This window comes from Cupressus sempervirens, chromosome 11 (genome assembly GCF_028749045.1).
Source record: "Cupressus sempervirens isolate cs-2001-9-10 chromosome 11, ASM2874904v1, whole genome shotgun sequence".
Lineage (NCBI taxonomy): Eukaryota > Viridiplantae > Streptophyta > Pinopsida > Cupressales > Cupressaceae > Cupressus > Cupressus sempervirens.
In genome coordinates this window covers 738,987,300-739,000,359 of record NC_143128.1, presented here as the reverse complement: position 1 = coordinate 739,000,359, position 13,060 = coordinate 738,987,300, and positions in this window count along the sequence as shown.

The following is a 13,060-nucleotide window of genomic DNA, read 5'->3' as shown; positions in this document are numbered from 1 at the left end:
ATGACTTTAATCTCTCAAATCATGCAAGCATACTATACCTAATTTTTTCTATTTTTAGCACATTGGTTTTCACATGCAGCCGTACTATACTTAGCTTTCTATTTTTAACATATTTATTTTCACATGCATTATACGTTTAGTTACAATGTGCTTTCCTCTCAATTAATATTTTTTTCTTTTTCAAATAATTTTGTAATTAAATCATTTTAAATGTAAGAAGAATATTCACCTATATTTAAAAAATTCATGATAATCACATAGTTCTAATGACAAATTTAAAGTTGAAACCCTAATTGTTCAATTTATTATTTTCTTCTAATTTTCAATAATTTGTTATATTAAAAAGGGGTTTATAAGAATAGAGTCACAATAATTTTCTACAATTTTTCTATAATTTTCCTTAGTCAAGTTTCTTGATTAATAATTTTTCATTTTTCAAAATCCACAACATAATTCTTTATTAAACAATCAATAAAGTAAATTAATAAGAAGTATCCAAACACCTAGGAAGATATGAAGTAGATAGATCTTTCAATAAAATTCTACAGTGGGTTTTCAAACCCTACCTCAAAATCACAGCTAAAATTTGAGACAATCTGTGAACGCATGCAAATCCAAACTCTCTCAAACTTTCAACAATTCTTTTGATCTCATTCTCAATTTTTGCTTCTAAAACCTGTGTAATTGTAAAATGAGCTCTAGATCTCTGATAAAGAGTTCTCCCCTGAATTGGGGCTCTAATTGTGCAATCACGAGAGGGAACTCGCTGATCAATTATTGTTTACTATGTTATTACCTTTTACCTTTCCATGCACAACTGTTTTAGATATTTAATTACAAAATATCTTAATTTAAATAATTAGCTTTCTATCTTTAATTAATTTTTGAAGCATTTTTAGTAATATATTTATTAATTTAATTAATAACATTATTTAGAATTTATTATTAAAATAAAACTCATAAATAATTATCATTAAATTAAATAAATATATAACTATGCCACAATTAGAACTATAATTTTATCTTTAAAATTCATTCTTTTATATTTTATTTTCCTCCAATTTATTAATTAGTGCAAGCACTAATTTAAGCATAGTTTATTATTTAAATTAATAATAATAATCAAAGCTTATTATTTAAATGCAACTCTAATTTAATTATTATTAAATAAATAATTATAATAAAGCAATATTGAATCTTTAATATTTTAATTATCTCTTTGTCCAACTTCTCAAATTAGACTTTTAAATTAAATCTTTTAAGTACATATTTAATTAATTAATAATTAATTAAATATCATCATATTCTAATTTCTCTTTAATCAATTTTTTAAATTAAGACTTTTAAATTAAAGCACGTATTTAATTAGTTTTTTAATTAATTAAGTATTATCATTCTTTAATATTTTCTTTTTAATCAAATAATATTCAATTATATGATTAATCCAAATATTATAATTAAATCATTTACCAAATAAATCACATAGCGAAATCCACATAATTTTTTTTACCAAATCAGACCAAAGTTCAAAATAAAATAACACACACAAAAATAAACACATGGATTTTTAAAAGAGTGGAAAGTCAGTTACGAGTCCTCCTTACAAGACAAGTATTTAGGCTATGGCTGAGATTGGACTTGAATATTATCTCCCCATTCTTGCCATTTAGTTATTGTGATAGGGCATGCTCATCTTGGCAATTCAAGGCAGTCGGTGCTTGGTACCTACATTTTGCATAAAAGACGAGCATGTACATGTATATAAATATATCTAAATTAAACAAGCAATGGCAAGGAGTGGTGCATCATGTAGATCCCAACTAGCAGGTGACTATGACTCCCTCCCTTAACCACATCAAACACGATAAACATAAAGATAAAACAGACACATGCACCATACGCATGCAAATATGGGGTAACTACCTTAATAATTATAAGTCAAACACCAAATGCTTAGATAAAATAATACATCATTACAAATATGAAGTAATCATCATTAAAGCATCATCTGACATTGCTATGAAAGAAATCATGTTTATTAACTACGAATCATTAAAGCATCATTAATGCACCAGTAACCATAATCATTAAGCAACACATGAAATATAGTTAACTAAGTAATCATCGTTGATATAGCTCTAGTCTAAGTTATGAAATAATATCCTTGAAACTAACACATCCATGAAATAGGCATAAAAGAGTTTAATAAATATAACATAAAAATAAACAATGGGTGGGCACTACAATTCACCTCATACAAGATCAATTCCTAGAGATGGTGGATAAGGCCCCCTCTCCAATGGCAGTGTCCTCCCCGACTCAAGTGATTCCTATAGGAAAAATTATTTCTGACTCTCCAGTTTTGCAGGTTGATAATGTGGATAGGGAGAATAACAAGTCGGGAGGCAATCTGGAGGAAACTGTGGAGTCCCTAAATTTGGAGGTAAATGAGCTAAGGGACAAAATGTAGGTCTTAGAGGATAGGTTCAATCTGTTGTCAAAGTTTACTATCAAGGTGACCCTTGTAGTGGCTACTACCCTGTATTAGTTGAAGGATAGCTAGGATGAGGATCTGAACCAGGAGGATGCCAAGTTGTTGTTTGGGTTCCTGGCAGAAGATTCGGCGAGTATCCTCCTCAAAGGGAAAGCTGAGGGAAAGCCTAATTAGTGCCTTGCTTCTTTCTCATTTTTTGTTTCTAGTTTTGTTGTTATTTGGACTTGGTCAGTTTTAAGGCTATGTTGCCTTTCTTTAATAACTCTTTACTTTTTAGCAGTTTGGTTATAGGTTATCTTAGTAGGATGCCTATTAGTTGCTTTGCTTATTCGTATGTTGTTTTGGGTGTGTTAAGCTATGGTAGGGGATGATCCCTTATGTGGATGGTAATGTTGGTAGTTTTTCAGTTTGTTTTGTAAGGGCCAGCCCCCTTGTTTTGGCTGCTTAATATTTCAAAAACATTAATTGGTAAACAAACAAGGACAAAGAAAGAGAGTGATATAGACGAGAATCAATTCAGGTTTTAGGCCCATCATGTTGGTTTTTGCAAGACTTTTGAAAATGTTGAGAGCTATCTGTGCAAAGTCATTCATGGGCGATGGTGAGATTTGAATTGAAGACCTGATTTTGCACTACCTCGAGCATGTTTTTATTAAACAAGAAGTTGAATGTGATGCCTCATTATGTCAAATCTGCAAAGGGGTTTGTTTGAAAGGCACAAACAAACATGTGGGCATCTTCATGAGGTTATTTTATGATGAAGGAAACATTAGCCCTAGATGGTGATATGGCTTTATTGGAACTGGTGTGACAAAGTTAACCAGATCACTTCAAAAAAATTTATAGCCATCATCAGTCATTGTTGATATATTTGATTTCTTTAAATATATATATTTTTAAAAAAATTCGATGGGCTTATTATGGGAGCTTTGCTCTGAGAAATGTATCTTATTGTTCGAAAAGTCGTAAGACTTTTGCCGGATAATTATCTTTTCCAGTGAATATTAATTTTGTAAAAAAATGAATTTTTATGATCAAACATTTTTAGAAACTTTCCATTTATTGGATTATCTTTTTTTACCCAATTTCAAATTTTTATAATTATCTTTTTATTTCTAATTATGAATATTACTATTTAACAATTTAGAATTGTGTTTACATAAAAAAAAATTATGATTGTTCATATATTTAGAAAAAAATATTTATAAAATTAATTGATAACTATGATTAATTTTAACATATGAATGAAAAAATTATTATTTTTTATATAGATATAGATTTATTAAATGATGACAATTTTTTTAGAAAATACAAATTATTTTAATTTTTAAATATAAAATAATTTTATGTTAAATGAAAAACAAAATTAAATTAAAAAAATAGAAAGATTCTATATATATTTAAATTTTAGATTTTAATATTAATATATAATTAAGTGTTGATTATATATATAATGTAGTCTAAAAAAGGAAAATATGGATTAGAAGTTTGGTTTATTTACAGATTAATTTCTTTTTTCCATTTCTACTAATGTTAAAGTTTGCATTTTAATTAAAATATATTAATTAATTATTTAATTAATTTTAGTAAGTATAATATATTTAAGTGTTGTTACATTTATCTAATATATTTACTATTAGATATGATAGATATTACAATTAATATTTGATTAACTTTGAATAAAAAAATCAAGTAGTAAATTGAAATTGAAAAATTTACAAGTTAATTAATAGATACCATAACCAATGTGTAATCTAAAGCTCAAATATATTTCTAATAGTAAATAGCAAATCTAACTTTTATATATATATATATATATATATATATATATATATATATGATCGATAAACAACCAAGGCCATAATAAATTTTATTAATATAATTAAAAGATTACATCAGCTTTTACTCTGTTCAAATGGGCACTGGTAGGAAAGAATGGAGAAGAAAACCTCCAGTCTAGCTCGAGACAAAATGTCCTATATTATTACATCGTAAAAGGGGCATACCCCAGTCAAATCACAATTAATGATTACATAGATAAATACAAACGACAAAGGGGCATACCCCTAATGGTTTACATTTTCTTACAAAACAAATTCAATACATTTGTCGAAATCCCTCTTGGTCTTGAAAAATGCCTCACCAATAAGGTGACAAAGTACCTGCACCAGATCAGTCTTCTACCAGCTAAACTTGACTTAAAAGCAGGGTTAGTGATCCTAAAACAATCATCACAAGAAGTCCAACCATAGCCTACTAGAGGATCATGAATACTAACTTAATTAAATTTAGATCAATATAACGACCTTCATGTCAGCAATAGACCTATAATAATATAAGAGATGAGATCACTTAATAAAGTTATGAAATAAATCCATCAAAAAAAATCCTCACGAGTTAGAAATCTGAGAAAGAAAATCTAAATACATCTAATGTTACCATCCATTAATCCTAATACTATGCGACAAACCAACCTAAATTAATATTACAAGAACTCAATATAAAAGATCGGTAAGAAAAGTCTAACTCTGACCAGCCATACAACCTTACATATCAACAGGTAGAGTATCCATAGGTTATTAAATATAGAACTACAACAATGCCATTTAACAAGAATCTCAAAACGAACCTAAATAAGAATCAAACAGAGAGACCTTAAATCAGCAAGAGCCATCTTCAGTCCAAAGCAACATAACCCAAGGTGTTCAAACTAAAATTGGTACATCAATGGGAAAATCTTTTAAAGTTTCTATAAACCCAATAGAGCAAAAACTCCACTCTAAAACCACGCTCAAGGACCAGTGTATCTATCATTGTTTTAACTGCTCCAGGATAACAAGATAAAATTCACCATCCCTAAATAGCTCATAGTCCAAGAATAGGGAAAAGCCTCAAAATAGGGCATAAGGAAAAATGAGTTCCAACCAAACTCAGAAGAATATATGAATTGCTTATCAAAACTATACCAACCCAATTTGAGCCATTCATCAAAATAAATCCATGAAAGATAACACTTACTGCAAAGTCATTCATGGTTACTACCCTATTGAGCTTTGATTATGTTACCGATAATAGGGTAGCATTCTTCATTTTTAACTTTTAAAGGTAAAAAATTAAGGACTTATCTTTACATATTGAAATAGGGCTCCTAATAACATACTCACAAATTAAATACGCACAGCAAAAAAATGAACAATCACTTGAGGTGTTTATTCCATTTAGGCCTCAAAGTATTTCGAGCAGAACCTCATACATCTCATCATTAAATTACTACAGATAAATAAATTCTCAACCATCAGCAAATATGATGTCATACCATTACCTAAAGCAAACAATTAAGATGAAAAATGCATCTAGAAGTAAATTACATTTTAAAACATGTCAAAATTTTGAATGAAAACCATAGCATAAAGGAGTAACATTGCAAAAAGGAAATCCTGCAAGCATTCATGACCAAGTCTAATCCAGAGGATTATAATAGCTAATTTCATCATACATTTATATTAATATCTATACATTATACTTAAGCAAGATCTAATATTACATCCTGATAAGTTTTTGAGGCTATTTGGCTCTCAAATAGAGAAAATGAGAGGGACTTCTAGCTATATATAAAAGCCCTAAGATGTATAACAGTCCAGAGATACAAAATTGCCTAAAGGTTTACCAAATATTAACCCTAATAAACAAAGTAGCTTCCCAAAACACCATCCAATGCAATAGCTTTACTTCCAATACACCATTATTACTTTAGGGATGTCATTAAGTCATTCCATGACATAGTTTGGTGGAAATTCAAAATCCAGTTTAGCCTTAATGGTTTTTTCAGCATTTGGGGTGCAGAAATCAAGGGCGTCAAGGTTATCGAATACCACTCCTAGTTGTATGTACGCATTGGACAAATGGAGGTATTTAATTAACCAATCTCTGCTATCATCTGTAATGATCCCTCTCCAACGTAGTAGGAAATGTATACTCGCTTCCATTTTTGGCTATTCACGTTAGAACACGAGGCTTTCCTAAATTATCAGCAATGGGTGCCTGAATGTAGTGTCTAGGGCTGGGGAACTAAGAGGCAGCTTCATGCATTTTTCTGGCAATGGGATCTAAAGTTTCTCATCTATGCTATGGACAGCCTATTCCAAACCCTTCCTCTAAGTTGGGACAAACAAGTCACGATAAAGCCTAATAATATCTCTTGATGCAATCTTTTCTCTAGCCATAACTCCAATGAAAGATCCAATAATGTCACTGTCAGTCCTCCATGTGTACTCATATTCAAAGATACCTTCCCCAATCACTCTGCTAATGGAAATTCAAGTCATATCATCAACCGAGTAGAGAATCTAATTCCACCTTTCTGGTTTTACATTTCCACAAAAAGCCATGGTGCGAACTTCAGACGTATGGAACACATAAATGTTTGAATCCATATCAAAGGGAAGGTGAAAATGATAGCTTACTGCCTCCAATTATAGGCAAGGGAAGCACCTAGAAACATCTCTGATGATGGTATCCAATGATGTCATCTTGATAGACTAAGCCCCTAACACCTCGCCATTAAATGATTATATCAAGGGATGAAGGCCAAAGTCATCCTAAATTTACTAGCAATCCTGAATACCATTCCAAATCATGATGATGAATAGCTGAGCTAATAAAGTGGGGTATAATATATCAAGAGAAGAACATTAGTTTAGCTTATACCTTAATAACTACCGAGGTCTGCCCATATGAATAATGCGAAGAAGGATGTCGATAGGATGTGGCAACAAACTACTAAGCTCGACTAAGTATTCTTGTGAATATAGAAAATAATTGTCTCTCGATTGTATTTATGTTATTGCAGAGCTATGTAGTTGTTTTTAAGTAACTCTATACATATTAGCAATCTATATGTATCAGAATAATGTAATAATAAATAAGAGAATAAGTAAAGAAGGGGAGATAAACATAAAAGGAAGAAGGATCCAATAGCAAAGTCAAGAAACCAAGGCTATCATAGTGATGATGAATCATTTTTAAATAGAATTGTATCAGCTACATCTGCCCCCATATTTGCTAAAAGGTTCGCTTCTCAATTCCCCTCCTTAAAAATATGACAAATCCTGCAATCTTCCAACTTATCGAACAAAGCAAGGACTTCTTCTAATTGAGAGTTGAGTACCCAATTAGGAGTGAAACATTTTTTGATAGCATTTAAGATAATCTGAGAGTCTCCTTCTATGATGACCTTGGGGGATTTTAACATGAGGCACATATGAAGACCTTGCTTTAAAGCCTCTAGTTTTGCTAGATTGTTGGAGGTTGGTTTGATTGACAAGGCTTTTTTGGCGATCCATTGACCTAATTCATTTTTAATGATGCAACCAATACCTGCTATTCCTCGGTTACCCCGAGCTGCACCATCAAAGTTTAATTTGACCCACCCAATAGGTGGTGGTTCCCATCTGCAGTTTTCCTTCACCTTTTTATTAGATTTGAGATAAATCATCAGGATTGGACCAAAGCTTCTTCATTTGCGCATCCCAATTCAAAAAAGATCCTTCTACTATCCACACTTTTCTAAGATATGAGTTCATAGTCTCAACAATGCTTGCTTCTGCTTTGAAAATCAACTCCTCAAGCTTCAGTTCTAAGTTGCAAAATATGCGTCGATTCCTCTCCTTCCAAATCTCCCATGCCACAATGGAGGGGGAGATATTCCATAGTTTGTGATATACACCTTTGACCAAATTAGTGGGCCAGCCTTTTAGTAGAGTTGTCAAAGTATTAGGGAAAGGGGTCGACCATCCCAGTATATGCCTAAGCCACTCCCAACATTTTTGGGAATAGGAACAACTAAATAGAATATGATCAAAATCTCCTTCCCTTTCTTTACATAAAACACATCGGGAGGGACCTTAAAATTTGAGTTTGTATAACCTGTGCATAGTTAAGATTCTTTTTTGGAAGGCCAACCATAAAAAGAACCTTACTTTTGGGAGGCATGAAGAATCCCAGGATAAATTTAGCAGGATGTCCATCTTTTCCTGATATTGAGATTCCACTAAAGCCTTATATCTGTTCTTTACGCTATATTTGCCATCATTCGAGGTGGCCCAGATTAGTTCATCTGGCTTTTGTGAATGCTTAATCCTCCTATCTTCTAACAGCTTTTCATAATCCTTGATCGTGTCGGGAACCACATCCAAACCCTCCAAAGATTTCCACATTACTTTAGGAGAACCATCTATGGAGATCATAGTCTTGTAATCACTGACTTTGCAACCCCATAGATTAATTAGCTTATGTTTGAGTTCCGATAATATGAGGCTTTGATTGAGGGGAGAATGTCCATCCCAAGAATCTTCCCAAAATTAGGGCCTCATCTCGTTTACCAATGTCCCAAGTTAAATATTTGCAGATCAAGGGGTGACATTTTAACATAAAGTTCCATCTTTCTGACCCTTTAGGTGGGTTTATAGTTCTAAAAATTGAAAGAAGGTCTTCCATGTTAAGATATTTGTTGTAAAGGATCTTAGCCCATTTGTGATTTCTTTCTTTATAGAGCTACCAAATAAGTTTTGCCCCCAAGGTGACATTTTGCCATTGCAAATTCTTGATTCCTAGCCCACCCTGATCCTTGGGTTTGCAAATGTTCTCCCATTTGATAAGTGCCAGTTTTTCATCCTCTTTACTATCATTCCATAGAAATTTTCGCATTTTGGATTCGAATTTGAGGAGGTTTTGCTTAGATAAAAGTAGACGCGATAGCAGAAAAATGGGAATGGCAAATAGAACTAATCTAATCTTAGTGCTTTTTCCTGCCTTAGTTAACCATTTGTCCTTCCAATTGCCAGGCCTAGTATCCAATTTTTCCAAAGTATTATTCCATACCTTGCTTGATTTCTTTTCTTTCTCTAGGGCAATACCAAGATACTTGCAAGGAAAAACTCCTTTTTATATCCCATAATCTTACAAATTTGTTGTTCTATATTAGGTTTTGTATTAATAAAAAATATTTTAGATTTGAGTTCATTGACTTTCTGTTTGGAGGCTTACATATATGTTTTAATAATGTCTTTAAGACCAATGGCCTCTTTGACAGAGCTTTTTCCCGATAGTATGGTATCATTTGCATACTGTTGGTGAGTAATATTGGGCATATTTTTAGTCACCCTAATACCTGAAATCTTCTTTTTTTTGTGTGCATCAATCATAGCTCTCCCAAATGCTTCCACCATTATGATGAATAGAGAAGGGGATAAAGGTTCTCCTTATCTAATGCCCCTTAATATGTTGAAGAAACCTTCCGACATGCCATTGATGAGAATTGAGATTTTGGGAGTCGAAATAAATTTGAAGATAAGGTTAATCCATTGATGGGAAAACCCAAATGCTTCCAGAACCTTGCATAAGAATCTCCAATCAACCATATCGTATCATTTTTGAATGTCTAGTTTCATAAACATACATGACTCTTTGTTCGAATAGGTTGAATGGATTGTCTCTTGAATGGTAATGATTCCATCAAGAATAGATCTACCTGGCATAAAACTAGTTTGTTCTTCTGAGACAATTTTGGGAAGAATATCTTTGAGCTTGTTGGCTAGGACCTTGGAGAAAACTTTGTAAATAGTGTTACAAAGTGCTATTGGTCTATAATCACCCGAGGTCAGAGGTTCATCCTTTTTAGGGATTAGTGTGAGAAAGGAGTGATTAATTTCTGATAATAGAGCACCCCCATTTCTGGAAGCTTCAATAGCTTTCTAGAGATCTATGCCTATGATATCCCAACATTTTTGGAAGAAGAAAGCTTGAAAGCCATCAAGCCCTAGGGATTTATCTAGGTTCATATCAAACACTACTTTCCTGACTTCTTCCAAGGTAATTAATTTGTTGAGAACCTTATTATCTTTAGGTGTGACAGTTTTAGGAATTACCTTGAGTAGATTTGCTTGTGCTATTCCATTCGAACCTTCATAATTATTTAGGATGTTCTGAAAGTACTTGAAAAAGGTGTCAGTGATTTCACTTGGGTTGTCGGTTAGAGTACCCAAGTGATTTTTGACACATGTTATTCTACTCTTCATTCTATTGTATAAAGTAGAGTTGTGAAAATATTTAATATTTTAGTCCCCTTCTGCGAGCCACCTTTCTCTTGATTTTTGTTGCCAAAATATCCCTTCTTTGGTTAATATATCTTCTTGCTTTGCTAATAAGTATTTTTCTAAAAGATAGTTGTCATTGTTCATACCATTTCTGAGTTTAAGTCTTTTAGCTACTTTTCTATGTCTAATTTCACTTTGAAGATGTTATTGAATTGTTCCTTGTTCCATCTAAGTATTCGTTCTTTACACATTTTCTTTTTGGCAACAAAAACAAACATCTTTGAGCCTTCAAAGCTGTCCTGAGCCCATCGTTCTTTAATATTGTTGATGAAGTTTGGGTCTAAGAACCAAATTTTCTCACATTTAAATGGGTTTTTGGTAGGCTTGTGAGGCTCGATGAATTCAAATCTAATTGAAAAATGATCAAATCCTACAATAGGTAAAATTGAGGATGAAATATTCAGATTATTTATATCCAAATCTCCTTTGATCAGGAACCTATCAAGTTTCTCTAGAATATATGCAAAATCTTTTCTCCTATTGTTCCATGTATAAATCCCATTGCTTGTTGGGATATCTATTAGATTGTGTGAAAGACACCAATCTTGGAAGTCTTTGGATGCTTGTGATAATTGTTGAATACCACCTATCTTTTCATTGATATTTAAAATTATGTTAAAATCACCTCCTAATACAAACAGGCTACCCTTGAGGTTGTTCATGAATAGGCTAATTTCTTTCCATACTGCCTTTTTATTGGAGCAACTTATTGGGCCATAGATATTAATAAGGATAGATTTAAGATTTGTTTTTAAGCTTTGAACACTACCGCTAATCTAGTGATTACTAATATTTAGTGTGTTTATACAGACCTTTCTAGGATCTCAAAGAATCCCTAGGCCCCCTGATGCCCCTATTGATTCTTGAAACACAAACTTCCATAAACCAAGCATCTTATATAGTTTACCTAATTCTAATTTATCTAATTTAGATTCTTGAATTAAAATAATATTAGATTCAAAGGTTTTGAGGTTATGTTTTAATAACCTCTTTTTGCTAGGGGTATTAAGCCCCCTAGCATTCCATGTAGTTATCGTCATACCTGATTGGGAAGGCATTTCCCCTTCCCATTGTTGAAAATCTAGTCTATCTTTTGCTGCTCTTCGCTATGTCCATCTGCTTCCCTAAGTTCCTTTAATGATTTTCTTCCTCTCTTGCCCTTTGTTTTGCCACAAATATGAGATTTGAGACCTTGATTCATATGGATACCTAGTTGATCTAGATTAGATTCTACCTTCTGCATAGCAGAGCTCTTGTCAATCATAATCTCTTCATTTACTTCATTTTCACATTCTTTTAGGAACTGAGTCAAAGGACCAGCCTACTTCTCTATATCTAAATCCACTTCCATCTTGTTGCCATTGTAGATTCCATTTCCTTTTTGCATCATTCTTGAACCTGGCTCTATCATCTGGGATTGTTTTAGATCATTGTCCTCATATTCAATCTTTAATAAATCTTTCCTTAGGTCTTCAGAAGTGTAATTGTTCCCCCCTATTTTGAGGATTCTCTGAATTAGTTCTTCCTTCTATGTGTCTGTGTTCTTATCTATGTTTTCAATGTTGAATACTTAGATTAAATCATTCGTTAAATGATTTAGGCTACTTTCTTCTAATTTTGATATGCTCCTATCTTCTCATGCCAGATCCCTAGTACTATCCTTGTTCAAGAATTCCTGAAACTCTTTAATTGGCATCTTTTTCACTCTCTTTATTTCCATGTTCTGTTGCTTGTTGGTTGGTGCAAATGGTGAGCTAATTGTGGTAGCTGGGGTTTGCCAAAATTTGTTTTTGATTACTGGAGATTCTATAATGGAATTTGACTCTTGAGGCTAGCCTTGTGCTTTATGATCCATGCCCTCCTTTATTTTAATTGCCTCATTAGTTAACTTAGGACCATTGAATAACATAAAGTTCTCCATTTCCTCTATCTTGCCCTCTTGATCATCCTTCCTATTTTCTGCTTGTTGAATTTCTGAGATCTTTTTATCCTCTTCATGTATGTGGTTTAGAACATCCTTTGTGTATTTTTCATTGATAGTGACCTCTATTTCCTTGTGATTGATTTTGGTGCAATTGAATGTTTCCTTTTCCTGTTCCTTATGTGTCTGTTGATCCTTCGTGCATTGCTCCTCTCTGTTACCATCATTGCTTGAACCCTTAATTTTTAGATACTTTCTCCTACTCTTTGATTTTCTCTTCTTGTTTACTGTAAATCCTTTGTAGATTCTGAGATCTCTTTTTGGCTAACCACAATAACTAATTTTAGCTTCTTTTTGTTTGTTGAACTATCCTCAAACTAGCTATTTACTATTCTTTCTGTACATAAAGGCTCTGTTTGAAATTCAAACTCCTTCTGAGAGGATTCCTCCTCATACTACTCTATTAATCTTTGATTCCTTCTTTTCTTTAGT